This window comes from Melospiza georgiana, chromosome 1 (genome assembly GCF_028018845.1).
Source record: "Melospiza georgiana isolate bMelGeo1 chromosome 1, bMelGeo1.pri, whole genome shotgun sequence".
In the NCBI taxonomy this organism is placed as follows: domain Eukaryota; kingdom Metazoa; phylum Chordata; class Aves; order Passeriformes; family Passerellidae; genus Melospiza; species Melospiza georgiana.
This window is the reverse complement of record NC_080430.1, coordinates 33,290,407-33,307,360: the sequence shown is the minus strand read 5'-3', so window position 1 is coordinate 33,307,360 and position 16,954 is coordinate 33,290,407. Positions and strand designations below refer to the sequence as shown.

General features: G+C 38.2%; 1 protein-coding gene across 4 annotated transcripts in view; it reads left to right on the top strand.

Annotated features, from left to right (window-relative positions):
- Positions 1-16,954, top strand: part of OSBPL3 (oxysterol binding protein like 3) — an 86,546-nt gene that overhangs the window by 8,910 nt on the left and 60,682 nt on the right. For all 4 annotated transcript variants that reach the window (XM_058032165.1, XM_058032144.1, XM_058032154.1 and 1 more), the window contains exon 2: positions 10,580-10,699. The gene's annotated coding sequence lies outside the window, so the exon portion shown is untranslated. The remainder of the gene's footprint in view (positions 1-10,579; positions 10,700-16,954) is intronic.

Genomic DNA, 16,954 nt, shown 5'->3' with positions numbered 1-16,954 from the left:
CACATGGAACTACCTAACACTCCTTGTCAAGTGAGTTTGCATTATTTACTTTAATATGACTAGAATGCATGGTTAGCATAAACACACCCTTCTGTTCAGTGCAGGATGAGAGTTGTTTGTTCAAATTTAAATTGCAGTTCAGTCTCCAGAGCCCTTCTACAAAAGAATCATCTTTGCTTGCTGTTAAGTGAATTTTGTGTTCTAAGCTAAAAAGAGAAAAAGTTGTCTCTTGACCATTAGAAAGATGCAATGCCTTTCTCACCACAGCCTGTCTCCCAGCACTCACATCTTGCAGAACTAGAATTCTTGAGGGATTTTCTTTCTTAATATCATTACTCAACACTCTTCAAGTGCATTGCTTCTTGATCTGCCTTGTGATGGCTTACTTAAGAAGAGAGATGGTACAGGCTGTGCATTTGTTGTACATTAATTTATTGATAAAAACATGTCTTATATTAGTCCAGCATAATGCACTTAAAACTGAGAGGAACAGTGGTACTCAGTAATGGAACTAGGGATGAAGGGCAGGGAAACAGGATTTTCTATTTTTTTCTTAAATATTAATGTCCAAAACTTAAATTCTTCTCTTTTGATTCTGGCTTACCAACTTCTTTTTTATTTCCTTGTGGGTTTTTTTGGCCCTTGAAAATCATGAGGGTGTTTTGAGTAAACACAGCTAAGTCATCTTATGAAGCTGTTTTGCCCAGTCTTTGAATGCCACTGACACATTTGCATGCAAAAATGCTTTGTGAAATGTGGGAGTGCAGAAAAATTGCAAGGCATAGATGGGTTAGATTTGTGCTGGGATTGACTTTGAAGAAGGGAATTGTTCTATAATCTCCCACTTCCTCCTTGCATTGAGATTCTGAAGTGCTTGTTTCTCTGTGTCTGGGGAGTGTGGCTGTCTTTGGCAAGGCAAGGACATGCAAAGCATTGACATCAAATCAAGAAGAAAATATGCATAACTTTCATTGTCAGAATTGATGTAATTGAAGCCAGCTATTACTGGTAGTCTAAACATAGATTATAAAACCTAAACATAGATTCTAAAACATACCATTTCTGTGATCTACCACTTTAAAAAATTGCATTCCTTAAAAAATACCCATAAAGACACACAAAACTTTGCACAAAAGAAATACATGTAAGTGAGTAAAGATGCAGTAATTTCCTTTTATTAATGGAAACCTAAGAGTATTAAAGCAAGGTCAGTTTTCAGCTCAGATTAAATCAGCGATAATAACATTGGCAAGTGATATATAAAGACTTCCTTGCTGAAGCTGGCTGTACTGGCACATAATACAACTGGAAGAGAGTTCCTGGATTCTCATGTTCAGTATTTGTTGCAGTCAATGCATTTGTATATTCCCTTTTGCAAAGTTCCCAAGCATCATCTTAAAGTAGTCAAAGCTTGTCTCATTAACAAATTATTTCAAAGCTTATGTGTTTGGACTAAAATTTTATTCCAGGATTTTGGCTAAAAGTACTCACAACCAGCTTGTATGCCCAGTTGGATAAAACTGGTATTTTCTCTCGGTATTTATAAAAGCATTTCCACCCTTTGTAAAGTGGTTTTCTCTCTGTTTGTGTAGGGGTGACTCTCTTTCTCCCAGTCAGTGAAGGAGACTTGCATTTAGATTTGAAGAGATGCAGGGAATCTTGTGATTTGGCTGATTAGGTATGCTTATGGTACTCATTTCAGAACAATATTATGCTGTCAATCTTCCTTGCATAAACTTACATATATCTCACCTGTGTCTTAGGTGCTATTTTTAAATCTTCTGACCAGATTAGATACTGGCAGTGCCTTTTTTTGATGTTTCCCTACACAGCTCTGAAGGAAATGCCTTAATTTATGTAATGGGTAGCTCTTTTCTCTTTTCATACCTTCATTAATTTGATAATGTTGATCAGACACGTATTCCATGCATGTGAGTGCCTTCCTCTCCTTGGTCACTTCCCAGAGTCTCAGCAGGACTTGTGCTTGGCTTACTCCTTGGACCCTGACTGTGAAAAATGCCAATCACTTGTTTTTAAAATTTTAAAAGTTTAATAGCAATAAAATGGTTATAAAAATAGTAATATGATTAGAGTAATAATAATTTGGACTATTTGAACTGGGACAATATGAGACAACAGAAACAAAGAGTTAGGGACAGTCTGGGTACCTTTTTTTGGGTAGCATAAGCCTGAAAAAGGACACCCGTTAACAGAGGATTAACCCTTAAAAACAACAGCCTGTTGCATATTCATACATCTCACACATGATGCATAAATTCCATTCAAACACAGGATTCTGTCTGGTCAGTGTCAGCTTCTTCCTCTGAATCCTGACGGCGTCGTCCTGACTGTGTGAGGCTGGAAGAAGTTCGTTTCTCCTGATAAGGGAGCAATAAATTCTCGTTCTCTGAAAGATTTAGGTGTCCTGTGGCTGCTATCTCAGTGTGAGTCCTTGCTTTAGGGAAAAAAAAAGTATCCTACATAGCATAGTTTCTATTTTAACATGTTGTTATAACCTAAAACTATATTTACCACACTACTTAAGAGAATTAATACAGGATTACTTTCTAACAAAACACATTTAATATTCATTTTAATATTTGCGAAAAGCCAATCATAAAATACGCATTTTTCACACTGACCTTGCCTCCAGGGCTGATAAACTGCATTCCCTGTCACTGCTTGTGTTCATGTGGCTCCTCTCACCTGGTGTCCTAGTTGTTCAGTGCATCAGATGAGCCTCTGTGCCTTTTGTCAGCAGCAACTTTTGGTAGACACCTCAATTCCCTTATTAAATAAAACTAGCTCCCAGACAATTCTTGGCAACTTCTTCTGGTGATCCAGGTCCAGCCTGATAATTTTTTATTGTCTGTGGCCAGTCAGTCACTTTGCAATTCTTCTACCAAATACGATCCTTACTAACTTTTTTTAATTCAGCTATTATCAAGTCCGGATGTGATCTAAGATTTCTCCTGTTTGTTTTTAACTGTTTGTAAAAAGTTACTCTGTTACTATGGACTGCATGGTACTGATTGTAGTAGGACTGATGTCTTTTTACTTTTCTCCTCTCTGTTTCAACTCTAAAGACAGGTATTCTGTTTATTCTCGTGCCATCATCTCCAACTGTGTTTTTTTGTGTGCTTTAGAAATACAGATTGTAGGTTTTAAATTATTTCATTGGCTCAATGTAAAGTAGACACAAAAGCTTTAGAATACATCAAAGTTTTATTTGCAACTCTATGTGCAATCTGCCCTTTTTTTTTTGCAGAAATCTGCAGTGGTTTCATCTATTTTTCTTCACACATGCTCAAGAAGATGTTACTTTTAATTTCATGCTGGTTTTTGTAGTTTCCGAGTCTGTTTCATAGTTTTCCGGGTCTGTTTCATAGTCAACATCCTATATTTCTTTCTTTACTCAGAAATTTTCACTTCCAGGTAACTACTTCTCATAGTTTCTATGAGGTATTGAAGAATTTAGTTTCTAATATCTTTTAAATCAGGATTTTTTTAAGCTGTAATTTTATTCCTGTACTTTAACATCTGAAGTGCAACTTCTTCAATCAACTTGTTCTCTGTCTTTTGGGAGCTGTGGTGAAGTGCTTATCTAGTTGGGGCTATTTCATCTTCCAAGTTATGTTCTGCATGCTGCATCCCATGAGGCATTTCCAGATTTGTTTATGCACATTTAATGAAGCAGCAACTCAGCATTTTCAGTTTAGAGAGTCTGAACTCCTCAGTCTACATGACTACTTTAAACTTTATGTGAGTCATAAGTTAATCTCTTCTAATGCCCAACTCACTGGGATATTTTTCATTCTAATAAAATAATGTCTGTAGCAATGCTGGTTGCTGGTTTCTTTGAATCTACTGCAGACTCTGAGCAAGGCTGTCCTTTTTAAGTGTGCTTGGTTTTGGTTTGGTGGGGTTTTTTTTGTTGTGTTTTTTTTTTTTTTTTTTTTTTTACTCAATTGTATTCTGTAAGTTCTCTTGCAATGGTGTGTTTGGGGTGTTTTTGTTTTTTTAATCTATCACAATATTAAGTGGTGTATATTTAAACACCCCCTGCCTCTATGGGCTTTTTTTGAATAGCATGTGCATTTCATTATGTCTTAGCCACTAAGATGCTGTTGTCCCTATGATATTTAATCTTGTATTTAATTCAGGTGCATTAGTTTTGTAGAGGAGGCCTCTTTTTTTGTAAGTACACAAATGCTTTAGAATGTTTTATCTCGTCATGCCTGTTTACCCGGGCAGACTGCGTGTCTGCCTGAACCCTGTTCTAATCTGTGCTAGGACTTTCAGCCCTTTATCAAAACATCAGAGATAAGAGTCCTTCTTGGTCACATTCTCATTTTCCTTTACTTGTGCCTTGAGGTTGGATGTGAGGTTGTGTGGGTGCCCAACGACTCTCACTTCTCACTTTCATCTGTGATTCCCTCCCTGGGTGTGTCACCTTCATGGTCAGTGTCCTTGTCTCATAACTGAGAGTCCTTGAGCAGGAGAGTCCTGCTGAGTGACTCTGAAATGCTGTCATGTTTCACCCATCTTTCTCTCTGCTCATTATTTTAATGCCTTTTTATCAAGTCACTTGAGATACAGCTGGATCAATTGTTTGAAGTCCTGCCATATAAATAATCTCTAGAGTCTGTCCCCCGTCCTTAAGTAACTTTGTACATCCAGATAGAATATAGCTTTGAATCAGCAGGGAAATACTCAAAGAGCAAGAGAGGAGGGGAAAGCCAATATATGTCAAACTGTTCACTTAAATGTGGCTTTTTTATATTTTATAAACATGAGAAGTGCCTCATGTTGCATTTAAGTGAGTATAAATAATTAACTGAAAATTATTATATGTAATTTTCTTTCAGTCACAAGTACAGTAGTAGATGTTGCCCAGGTTGCTGTTGCTACAGCTAAGGCAAATTTGCAGGTCATCAGATGCAGAGGAAAACATCTGGTAAATAAATAGATTCTGGAATTTGTCGACATCTGGACTGGTCACATCTGTTTGATTTTTTTTTTTTTTTCCTTTTTTGTTCAGGAAAATGTCTCTGAATAAACTTACTGTGATTAGGTTGAAGCTTCTGCAGGATGGTATTTATTTATGCTGGTGGATGTCATATATTTACTCTGATGGATCTTCTTGTTTTAACATAATTGCTTTTGAATAAATGCTTTCATGACAATTTTGGGAATATTTAGGCCACAACTGTCCTGACCTGAAGCTGATAATGCCTTTTTTTTTTTTTTTGGTGGCTTTTTTTATATACATGTGACTCTTAGGAGGGGAAGGAGTTACACTGTACATGTTCCAATTTTGGAGAGGAGAGCAAAATCTCTTCAGTATTACGGATGATGAGAAAACAAATTACCTTTTTGTGGTATCTTTTCTCTCCTGCTAATCCCCAGATCCAGATTTAGAGGCACCGTGTGTCTGTGCACCGTCGCTGCGTGCTTCCTTTCCGCTCTGATGCTGCAGTTGCCTTGGCTGATCTCCTCTGTTCCTCCCTCCCTTCGCTTGCGTGGGTTTGTCGCTTTTTTTCTTCAGAGGCAGCATGTGGTGTGTCCCTGCTCTCTGCACCTCTCATGGTGGTTTCAGAGGGGGTGGTTCTGGGACCTGTGCACCCTGGCTGTCAGGCTGCCTGCCCTGCCCCTGCCTGGTTGGTGCTGCCTGGGAGCGGAGTGGCTCAGCTCGGATGGGCCCCATGGAGTTCTGGGGCACTGAGCTCTGATCCATGGCAGCTAACACAGAGCTGCTCTAGGGCTATATTTATCCGCAGTACAGGCATGATGTTTTGTACACTTTGGGATTTTTCAACCTTCATTTGTTCCAAATAGTCTGTTGTGATGGGCAGAGTTTTAAAATAAAAACGTGTTCTGTAAGCGTAGCTAGATCTAGTATACAAAGTATCCTCCAGTACTCATGCTTATTTTTGGTGCTATTTATCCAAACTTTGATATGTTACTTCAGGAGGAAGAATCTTAATGGGAATGAGTGCCATGATTCTGTTGGTAAATGAAGTCTGTGCCTGCGCTGACAGTAGGGAGCCTTTCTGTTCTGGGGCAGCTCAGCTAGCAGCAGAGCACAGATTTCCCAGTGCAGAATGGCAACATGTCAGGAGACTCGCTTTAAAACCTCTCCTAAACAGCAAACAGACATAGTTCCTTTAACCTGTTCTATTCAGCCTGGTCTGCACCTCACAAATGGTAGGTCAGAGGGCAGAAAATCAGTGGCATTCTACCTTTGGTCTTGTTCAGTGTTGTAGGTACTTCTTGGCAGCCCTCCAGGCAGTGTCTCTAAAGTGCTTGCACAGCTCTAACACAGCCAGTCCTGGAGTTTTACAGCTTAAGTGAAGGGCCAGGTAATGTGGCATTTGGTGATTCATATGGTCTGGTAAATACTTTATTTTCCATAAGTAGCATTATTCTTCTTTTCCCCACTCAGTAAAGGAGAGAGGGATGGATGAAACCAGAGAGAAAATAGTAAGATGGTCAGATGACAGTTTGGGGGAGAGAGAACAAAGTTTGGAGTTCTGGCCTGAGGGAAAGTGGGAAGACTTGTCATTGCAGCAGTGGTTACTTTTAATTTAACTCCATGGATTGTGGAAGAACTGTGAGCACTTTAATTACATAATGACCTTTAAAATGAAGGTGAACAGAAATGCTGAATTCAGAGAACACATTTCTAAGCTGTCAGCCAAATTTTCTGAGTGAAACCCGTTATCAGCACAGAGAGGAAAATGAAGCTTGCTATATGAAACTTTTCGTTACATTTTTTGAGATCTTTATTGGGTATTACAAGGCAGAGGACAGAATTTGTTTCATGCCTTTATCAGAGTGCTGCAGTCTCAGCTGTTCCAGCAGATTTTGGAGCCTCTCGTGCAAGCTGTGCCCATCCAGTGGCTGCAGGGAAGGGGCAGGCTGTGGGTGAGTGTGTAGCCTTGCTCCTCTTCCTGCCCCATGGTGCCAGCGAGGTGGCACAGGAAGAAGTGTGTGGGCACCACAAAAGCTTGCTGGCAAAGACACATCTTTGACTGGAAGCACAGGGCAAGCAAGATTTACAGTCTGCTAACAAAGCAGCAAAATGGCTTAGTTTAAAAAGGTATGCATGCTTCCATCACCTGCTGTAAGTGGAAGCAGAGTGGTGGAACAGGGAAACATTTGGTCTCTGGAAAAGCAGGAGTTCTGAATGAGTGTTGGAGACTAATGTAATCATCCAAATGGTTTGCTTCCTGCCTCACTGTGCTAGCATGCCACTCTGCATGCCTGGCTGCTTTTTCTAACAAGAAGGTTTTTCCCTCCTTGAAAGACAGAAAAGCTGAGGGGGAGCTATTAAATTCTGAAAGCTATATTTAGCTGGGAGCAATTAAAGCTAGCGCTGTATAATGACACTTGAGATTAGCTTATCCATCAGGCAAACAGTAAGATTTTAATGTTTGGTTTCAGTCAGACTTGGCTTTACTGTTAACTTCTGCTTACATTCATGAAATTACACATTTTAGAAGGTGTGTCTGGTGCAGGTTGTTCTGGAGAAGTTATTTGCTTGCTTACCGTTCCCACTTTGTTCCTACTTCCATTTTCAGTGTAAACCCTGTAGTCCCATGTTTCTTTTGAAAGAGAGAGTTCTGCTCTACCCTCCAGTCAGCAGATGCCTGGTTTGCTCTTTTCATCATCTTTATGCTTGCAGCATGTTGGTGCAGTGAAATGACTCTGCAAACACTATGGCTAAAAATTTGGCTTTTTCCTTCTTCAGTTATTAATGGAATTAATTTTCTACTCTAATTCCTCTCTGTAGTGGTGTTGCTACTGGCTTTAGTAGAACATGCTGAGGGCATAAATGGCTAACTTTGAGAAGGGAGGGAACTGGCTGGTTCCTCCCCAAGAGCCCAGTCCTGCTTGATGCAGGCTTACACCAAATTGCAGTCTATTGCCAGACTGAGTCTTTGTTACACTCCTGGTAGGCTCTTCTGGAAACTGTTAGAAATATTAGTCCTTCCTTAGGACTAATACAGTACAAACCAGCTTAATTAATTGCTGTAGATTTGTTAAAAGGTCACTTATTGCATGTTCATTCTTTTTTTTTCTCTTGGGTACCAAATAATTAATTTTCTCCATTCTGCATTAAATGAACATCCCTCTGTGATTCTCACATGATCTATGGCCATCCACTGCCAGACCTGTTTATTGCTTAGTTTGTTCTTCTATTCCAGTGCATCAGGCTCGAGAGTTTTTCTGGTTTAATGTTCTTGGGTATGTCTGTACAACTATGGGTTACTTTTTTATTACACAGGCACAGAAAAAGTTAAAAATCAATCAACAGTGCTGTTAAGCTAATCTTGATTTACCAGTTGGTTTTAGAATTTGTGTACCTGTGTTGCAAAATATTCAGAAACAAAATCATAGGTGTGCTTCGTTATGCTCACTGATCAGAAGAGATCTCTTGAGTGCAGTGGTTTGGGGACCAAGGGGGGACATGGAGCCTTTTTTGGACCAGCAAACTGTTGGGGAAATTTCATTTTGGAAGGAGGAAAACTCGATGTCTGTGCAAAAATGGGGAAGGACTGTGGAATGGCAAAGGCATCACTTGGCTTTATGGGATGCCTAAGTGGTTGATACCTTGGCTTCCTGAGCTGCTGATGGCCTAAGGTGCCCAGTGAAGGATGCTTAGACTGTGTCTCCTTATATCTGTCACATCCTTTTAGGGTCCCTCTTACTTCAATATGATATGTAATATACTCCTAGTAACTAACGTAGTTCTTTGTAACCTGTATCAGATAATTTTTTTCACTGTTTTTCTTACAGTGTTCATGCAAACAGCACAGAGAATTCAAGGCACAAATTTTTCAGATCTAGCTTGTTGGGTTGTTTTTTTTTGAAGGCTTTTTGTAAGGTTATTCTGTTGCCTTAGCCATGAGAAGTTTTTAATATATGATTACTTGGAAGTTTTGAATGTAGAACAGCTTAATTTTTGAGTTACTGGGAAAAATGCCAGCCATAGATTTGGGAAAGTCTGAGTAATAAAATCATAAAGCTGGTTCATCGCTCAAATATGTTGTTATTTCAGCTGCCTCTGCCCACTGCATATTCCTACAGGCTAAAAATGTCAATAGGCTCTTATATTAATAGCTATTTTAGGACTCTAATCTTAAAAAGCAGTACAATGAAAGAACCTTAGATTAATCAAAAATATCAAAGTTGACACATCAAGTGTTCTTTCTTACTCTAGTTTAAAAAACTTCCACCCTTAATACTTAGATGATTAAAAATACACAAGTTCATGTGTTGAATTATCCTAAAATTAAATCACAGATGTTTAAGCTACAAACCAGATGGGAACAGTGGCATTTTTAGGAATCGATATAGAAGAAGCAAGAAATTGAGTGTAAAATGTGAAATTAGGAGATATTAAATGTAGACAGATGATAGGAGAAGGCAAAAGTATAGCTCAACACTCTGAGTCGAAAATAGGAAAAAGAAATTCCTTTTTCCTTGGAAAATATGCGAAGACTGTAAGAATAATATTAAATAAGGGCAGTAATGTCAATTCAAGAAATGCGGAAGAATTTAATTTCATTACTGAATTAAAGCTGTAGTCTATGACAGCATGTAGAAGTAATAGCTAAGAAAAAGTTAAATGGTAACGGTAACTGAAATTCAAAACTGTTATCACAAGTAATTTGAAGAATTCTCTTTTTCTCAATTTTGGAAAAAGATCAGGGAAGCCTCAGCCTCAGAGAAAACTTAACAGTGTGCTCATTTTTATAAACAGTATGTGGTAGTCAGACACTGGTTTGTCTGGGGCTGATTGATTGCAGACTTTTGGAAAATTTATCATCAAGCTGATATGGGAACTGACTCGGGGCAATAGAAATTCAAATCTAATAATTGGAATGAAGAACCATGCAGACCATGAAAATAAAGGCAAACTAAACCATTGTTCCTTTTTAGCTGAAATGAAGCACGCTAAACTTTGTCATAATGTCTTTTTGGTACTGTTCATGTTGTACAGAAAAGTCTTGCAGGCTGCTAAAACTGTAAAATTGGATGGTCCTCAAAAAAAGTGCATTTGACTAAACATCAAAGCCCTGTGTTAGCTGCTTCAAAGCAATGGCTGAGTAATGTTACAAGTTTGTAAAGAGTAGTACCCCGGCATCTATTTCTATTCAGGATTCTTCTTTCTCATTTTAGTGCTGACAAGGTGTTTGGGTGGGTTCCCCACAGCCTCAGTAGCGTTACACACTTGTGCAGAGTTCTGCATCTTTGGAGAAAGGAGGGTTTTTGTTACAAAATGCATTGCTCTCGTACTGTATTAGTAGACTAAACACAACTTGCTTAATTATATGCAAGAATGTGGGTAACCTGAATTTTTAATGCATATTTTCCAGGGGAAAAAAGTCACCTGTAGATGCTGTAATTTAGAGAAATGTTTTGGGAGGGGAGAATACACAAAAATCAAGGCAGAAAAATTTTCAGCTATTCATATATCCTACTTGTTACTTCCCTTGTGCTTCTCAGGTATGAAAGGACAATGCAGCGGGACGTTTTGTTTCTCATCTGATTTTTTTGGTTTGTTTTTCAGATCCAACACAAGACTCATGTGAGCTTGCCCCATCTTGCCTAATGGAATAGCTCATCCTTTCACTTCTGTGAGAGAAGAGATTTGGATTCTTCTTGGTGGCAGTGATCCTACCCAGTCACTGTAAGTCAGCCATCCTTCTCTCACAGCTGCGTTGCCCTCCTTCTGGGAAGGAAGAGGTTAAATTGCTGTGGAGCCTGTTCTAGCCTAGAGAGAGCATGATCAAAAAGCTGTCTAAGAAGCTTCCTGGTATGAAGAATCACTCAGTCAGTGGAGAATGGGAGGGGTCTGCAGTATAGCTGAGAAGGGGCAGCAGTTCATCCCCTTTTGGGGTAAGACGTCGTGCTTAATTAAATGTCTAGAGAAGAAAGTTACTAGAAGAAAGTAACAAAGAAATAGAATAGGTAAACCTGAAGTTGTGCTAATGTAACCTTTTATTCTGCTTAGACAAGAGTAATTGTTTAAAAATACCTCAAAGCTGTGTTACTTTTGAGGGAAATGGGGAAAAAATACCATTTGTTGGGTTGTACTGTGTTTGGGCTCCCTTCAGTCCAAGGCTTTGGGATTTTCACTGATCACCCACTGAGTCAGGAAGGGGGACTCTCACCCATTGCAGCACTGGACTGTGTGGTTTGTGTCTCATTCTGAAATGCTTTCTTAGACTGCAGCCAAATATAGGACTTGGGCAAGGTTGAGATTATGATATCAGTGACATTGAAAAACTTCCTGTACTGCTGGTGGGATTTTTTGCCTGAGTGTTCACTAATTGTGAGATTTAGCACTGGGAGAAAACTCTGTCCTGAGTCATAATTCCATGGCACTTGTGGCATTTTATCTTCTCTAATAGTATGTAAATGTAGTCACAATGCATTCTGAATACTTAATTTCTCTCTTGGTGTAGGAACGTTGATAATGTATTTGAACTTTCTGGCTAGCTGCTTGGGCTGCATTTCAACTTTTAATGTTTGTATTTGTGCATGTGTTTATAAATATATCTATTCTTGTCCTTTTAAACCTGTAGGGACTAGATTAGTATTTTAGAGCACATAAGCTGGTTAGGATGTTTTAGGCCTTATGTGCATGTAATTTACATATTTTATTGCAGTTTTGGAAGGCCAGGTGTTTTGAACTTTGCAGTTCTTATAGTCCTGTGTATAAATTGATGTTTTTAAAGTCAGTCTTGATAGACTTATGTGGATCTCATACTTGTAGACCAGAATAGAGCACTGCTGTTTGCACTAATTTCTTACTGCATTTGCACCTGTGTTAGTGTAGGCTTAATCACTGTTTAAAGTTGGTGAATTTTTAGGCAGAATTTCTGTTTCTCTTGTAAACATGTAAAAGGTATCACTGACTCTGTGGTGCCCAGGAGGAACTTGGTTTCCTCGGGAAAGCTGGAGAGGAGTCATGAGAACTGAAGTACGGAGCAGGCACAAGGACTGAATCTTTGCTGGATCTGACTGCTGTAAAGCACATTAAAAACCACATATGTTTTCTGCTTCTCTAAATTAGAAGCTGTAAAGGCGTCAGTGGAGGAGAGCAAGGAGTGGAAAATACTTTCACTTGGTTGTTTCTGTTGGTAGGTACTGCCATGCTGCTCCAATGGGAGGTGCCCAGTTGCATAGGATCCTTTTACCTGTGAAGATAGTGGAGTTTATCAACACAATTATAAAACAGCTCACTGATAAAGTTGGGAAGTTTTATGTTTAAGTAGCAAACCAAAGATTTTTTTATTGCCTAATGACTTTCAAAACATTTCTGTACGAGGCAGAAATGAACACAGACCTGCCCCACCCCAGTGTGCAACACATGGCAATTTTATTTACAGAGGGGCTTCCTGTGGAACAGATAGGCTTGTGAATTCACATGGAGTCATGCAGGAAACCTGTGAAAAACTCTGGTCAAGACCTTATCTGCTTGTCCTAATCTTTCCAGTGTTCCCCACTGAAAGGCAACTTGGATAGCAAGGGTGGTAGATTTACAGGGATACAGAACTGACAGCATTTGAACAGTTGCAAAAAGGGAAATTTTCATTGCTCCTCTAACAGTGGCAGCAGAATACTGAAATGAGAATTAGGATTTACTTTAACTGTAATACTTCCATTTCCATACTGATGCAGTGCAATCCTGTTGGTGTATGTTCTTGGAATGCATTAATACTTTGTAACACCCTGGTTTTTGAGATACATTAAATCTCACATTGACACATGGAATAATTTCACTAAATAGCTCTGTGTCTTTTGAAAAAGGAAAGAAACAGTAGCTGGTGCTCAAAGTGAATTCACCTTTAAGTGGCTATTTAAATTCATTTTTACAAGCTTGAAAATTGAATCTATGGCTGTTACAGAAGCAACTTCCATGTCACTGAGCCCTTAGAGGAATTCTTTACTGCTCTCCCAAATATAGGAAAATATAGTGAAAGAATGATCCCCAGTCCACATAAATTTTTTTAAAGAAACTTCATAGAAACCTTGTGTATTCTGGTCTTTGTTAGTATTTTCTGTTAGTTTTGCCAACCTAAAGTTCCAGCCTGAGTTCTTTGGTACAAATATTATGTACCTCGACTATTTGGTTTTATCTCACTTGTGAAAGGTATTTAATTTTACTTTTTAAGCTGAATATCAGCAGCTCAATGCTGTCTGCTGCTCTTTACTAATAGCATTATATGAAAAACTCCTCATACAGAACACAATTTTCTGTTAAAATACATCATTTAATACTTCCTCTGAAGGAAAAAGAGGCCAAATCTTAGCATGCATATGCTTGTAAATGCAAAAATAATATATGTACAATCCTAGTTTTTGTGTACAAGCTCAGAACTATAAATTTAAGCCACTTCTCTCAGATGTGTTTCTTTTGGAATTAGCTATGAATATTTGTACTAACTTGTCCAGTGAATAGTAGCATAGGTAAACCCCCTGCAAAAAAAGTGCAGGGAAGAAAGGCTCTTTGTTAACTTTTTGTTTCCCTAGTGGCTATTGAAACAAATCAGTTTTGTTATTTTTTAAGACTAAAACAAACTGTTACAGCATCTTTGATTAGGGGAAGTGAATAAGCAGGTTACTTACCTCATGAAAGCATAATTTGTATATTTTAGTTTTATTCATAGATACTTTGGTCTAAAACAGAAAACACCTGTTTAGACAGAGGAACTGTTTGAAGCAAGCAGACTGATGATTTTATACAATCTCAGAATAAAGTCATTTTTAAAGACTTGTTTCAGTAGAAAATAAGTGTGAAATTACAAAAAGGTGAATGAAATATACATCACAATTTCATTAAGACAGCAGGATATTATTTATCATTTAAATGCATCTTTTAGGGCAAATTGTTGCTTGTGCCAAACGTGTCAAGCTGATGTTTGGCTTGAGGTGGTGTGACAAGCTTGGTAGTGCCAAGGTGACAGACCATTCTCCCTGGATTAAGGGCAGACTATGCCACACACATGCAAATTCAGGTCTTTTTAATAGTTACTGTTTCCTGCTTTGGCAGAGACCATGAACTTTAAGTGCTTGAAGCAGCTAATTAGCATAGCCAAAAGTAACTTAGGAGATCATGAGTCTTGTCTCCTGTTACGGAAACTTTTGATTCCTTAAGCTTAAATGCAGAGAAAAGTAGCAACTGCTGTGTGTCTGGTTGTTCCAGAGACAATCAGCTGGGTCACCCTTGCCATTTCAGCAGTGGGAACAAGTTGCCTTCTTACTGGCATTACAGTGAGGATTTTATGAAGTGAGATTCTGCATTTTGCTTACAGAAAGTGATACAGATAGTCCCTATTCCTGCACCAGTGAAAATGTTTGCATCACACCCTCACTGAGCAGAAGCATGCACTTTTCGTGAACTCAATCCTCTGATGTACAGAATTTTTTGCTTGGAAAAGCCAAAAGAACTTGCATCTTCTTTTAAGAGTAGCTCTAAGAGATCATCTCTGTCTTTTAGTATATGCTTGAACGTGTACTTCTGCCAGGCTTATCTTTTTTTAAAAAGATTTTTCCTGTCTTTGCTTATGTAGACTCTGGTAATTTATTTGTCCACCAGCTGAAGAATAAAATAAAGAAATAATAGTAAAGAAATAATAGAAATGATGCCACAGATACATCAGAAGACAGAAGATTTGTCATGTTTCAAAGGTGGCCTTGGAAATTAATTATGACCAACAGCTGTATAGCTATATAGCTTCAGGGCTCTTGTGTGCAAGAGAAATGCAGGAGGATGGAAGAGAAGGTTCCAGTGCTTGGTGGGCTCCTCTAGTGTGGTAATGAGGATGTGAGACTGAATCCCCAATGCTGCCATGTGTAACAGTGAATGAGGGATGGCTTTGGCCTCTAGTCACTGCTGTTTATTCACTGATTCCTAGTTTATATGCCTTATACTCACATGTGCTTCAGGGAAAAGGTCATATTCTTGTTTAGTTCATAAGGCAGGTTCTCATAGCACCAGGTACTTGAAGACAAAATGAAAATTAAATTGTTACCTTAGGTAGGAAAAGGCTTCCTGCTAAGCAGAAAAATATGATTATTGAAGTAGTGACTTCTCAAGGAGAAATAAAGATTAAAGGCTGAGTAAAATGTTAACAGTATAATTTTTTTTGAGCTACATGCATAAAGCTGAGTGGCTTTTTTGGTTTCAATCAGTGGGCTTCTCTTACAGTAATGTGTTTAAATTTTATCCCTGTGTGCTTTCCCAAGAATCGTAGATTTTTTTTGTTGCACTTCTTATCAAACCATATAAGAGGGATGAAAAATGGTCAAACCTGGTGAAGTATAAGTATCAATAGTGATGAATAAACGGAGATGTTTTTATGCAATTTAAAATCTGCAGTATTTAATGAGTTTCTTTAACTTACCCAACTTTATGCATCTCACAAAATGTCTGTTGTGGAGACATGTGCATAGCAAGAGCTTTTCAGAATAGAAGTACATTCTCACATCAGCTTATGTTTCAGGAGCATTAACATTCTGAGAGAAATCCAGGAAAGGTGTTACCTGATAGGGAGTAAAACACACTGTCTGGTAACTTGGAGACACAATAGTGAGCATCAGAGTAAGGATGGAAATAAATTGATGATAAAATGATGGTGATAAAATAAAATTACGAAAAAGCTTTAAGAAGCCCTCAGTGCCGCAGCATGTTTTACTGTGACTTTCACTGCTTTTACCTTCAGAAAAGTCCAGGTGACTTCTCCGTCTTCAGATCTGGAGGAGACCTTGGCTCTGCTGCTGTATTTTTGAAGGTTGGCAAGTTATTAAAGAAAGGAAAAGTTTTTGATCTAAGACCAGATTTCATATGATGCTTTACTTTGAAAAGTAGCAAAAATTTTCTTTTTTTTTCCCATTAAGTTCTGCCCATGGTGTGTTTGTACCCTGGAGATTTTTACTTCCAGTGCTTAAATATCTGAACAATTTGATGACTGTCCACAGGTGTGCTTGAACTTACTTCAAGATGTATTTTATTTTAAACAGCAAGAATTATGCTTTCAGAAAAATCAAAGAAACTCAAGTTATTATTCTACTATAGAAGTCTAATAATAAAGGATTAATCAAAATGTTGACACTAATCTTTCTGTAGCACAGCATTTGTTTGGAACTTCTGACAAGCTGTCAAATGCTCCAAAAAGAAATAATTTTAATTATTGGGGGCACTTACATTAGCTAAAAGGCAGAAACTCTCAGCTGCTTGAATGGTCCAGAGGTAGCAATACTCACTGTGGTGACAGAAAAAAAGCTGTGTGTTTCTGGCAGAGGGACACCAATGGAATTTGGTGTTGGTGATGGCAAGGAGGACTGGAGAATGGCCCTGTCCCTTTGTGTGTGTTTTTTTTTTTTTAATGCCAACTTTTACTGGGCATTTTTTTGCTTCTAAAGATTTCAACTGTTAATGTTGTTTCTAACACATTGTAATGAAACCTGCTTGCTTTTTTTTTTTTTGCCAGCACTGGACAAGATCATAGTAACAGGTGGTTAGCAAGGTAAAATGTACTCTAAGAAAAGCTAGTTTATAGTTTTACCCTTAATACCATTCAGCATCTGGCCAGCAGCTTTTGAGGGAAAACGTTTTTTTTCAGGAGAAATAGGAAAAGAATTCATTGTTTAGTTCAAGCTTTGGGACTCTGAAGGAAATTGGATTTTCCACTCTATGGAGTGAGACAGCCTGTAAAATCTAGAACTTAAAAGTTCAAGGGATTTTGATTTGTCATGAGGGTAGTATAAAATAAACATTTTCTATGCCTGTAATTGGCTGTTTGTTTTATCTTACACAAATTATAGTTTATACTTCACCTTTAACATTTTTACATGTGGTTTATGTTTTGAGCTAGAATTGTTGGGTTTTTGTTTGCTGGGTTGCCTTTTTTTCCTCTTTTCGTTGTTTTGTGGGGTT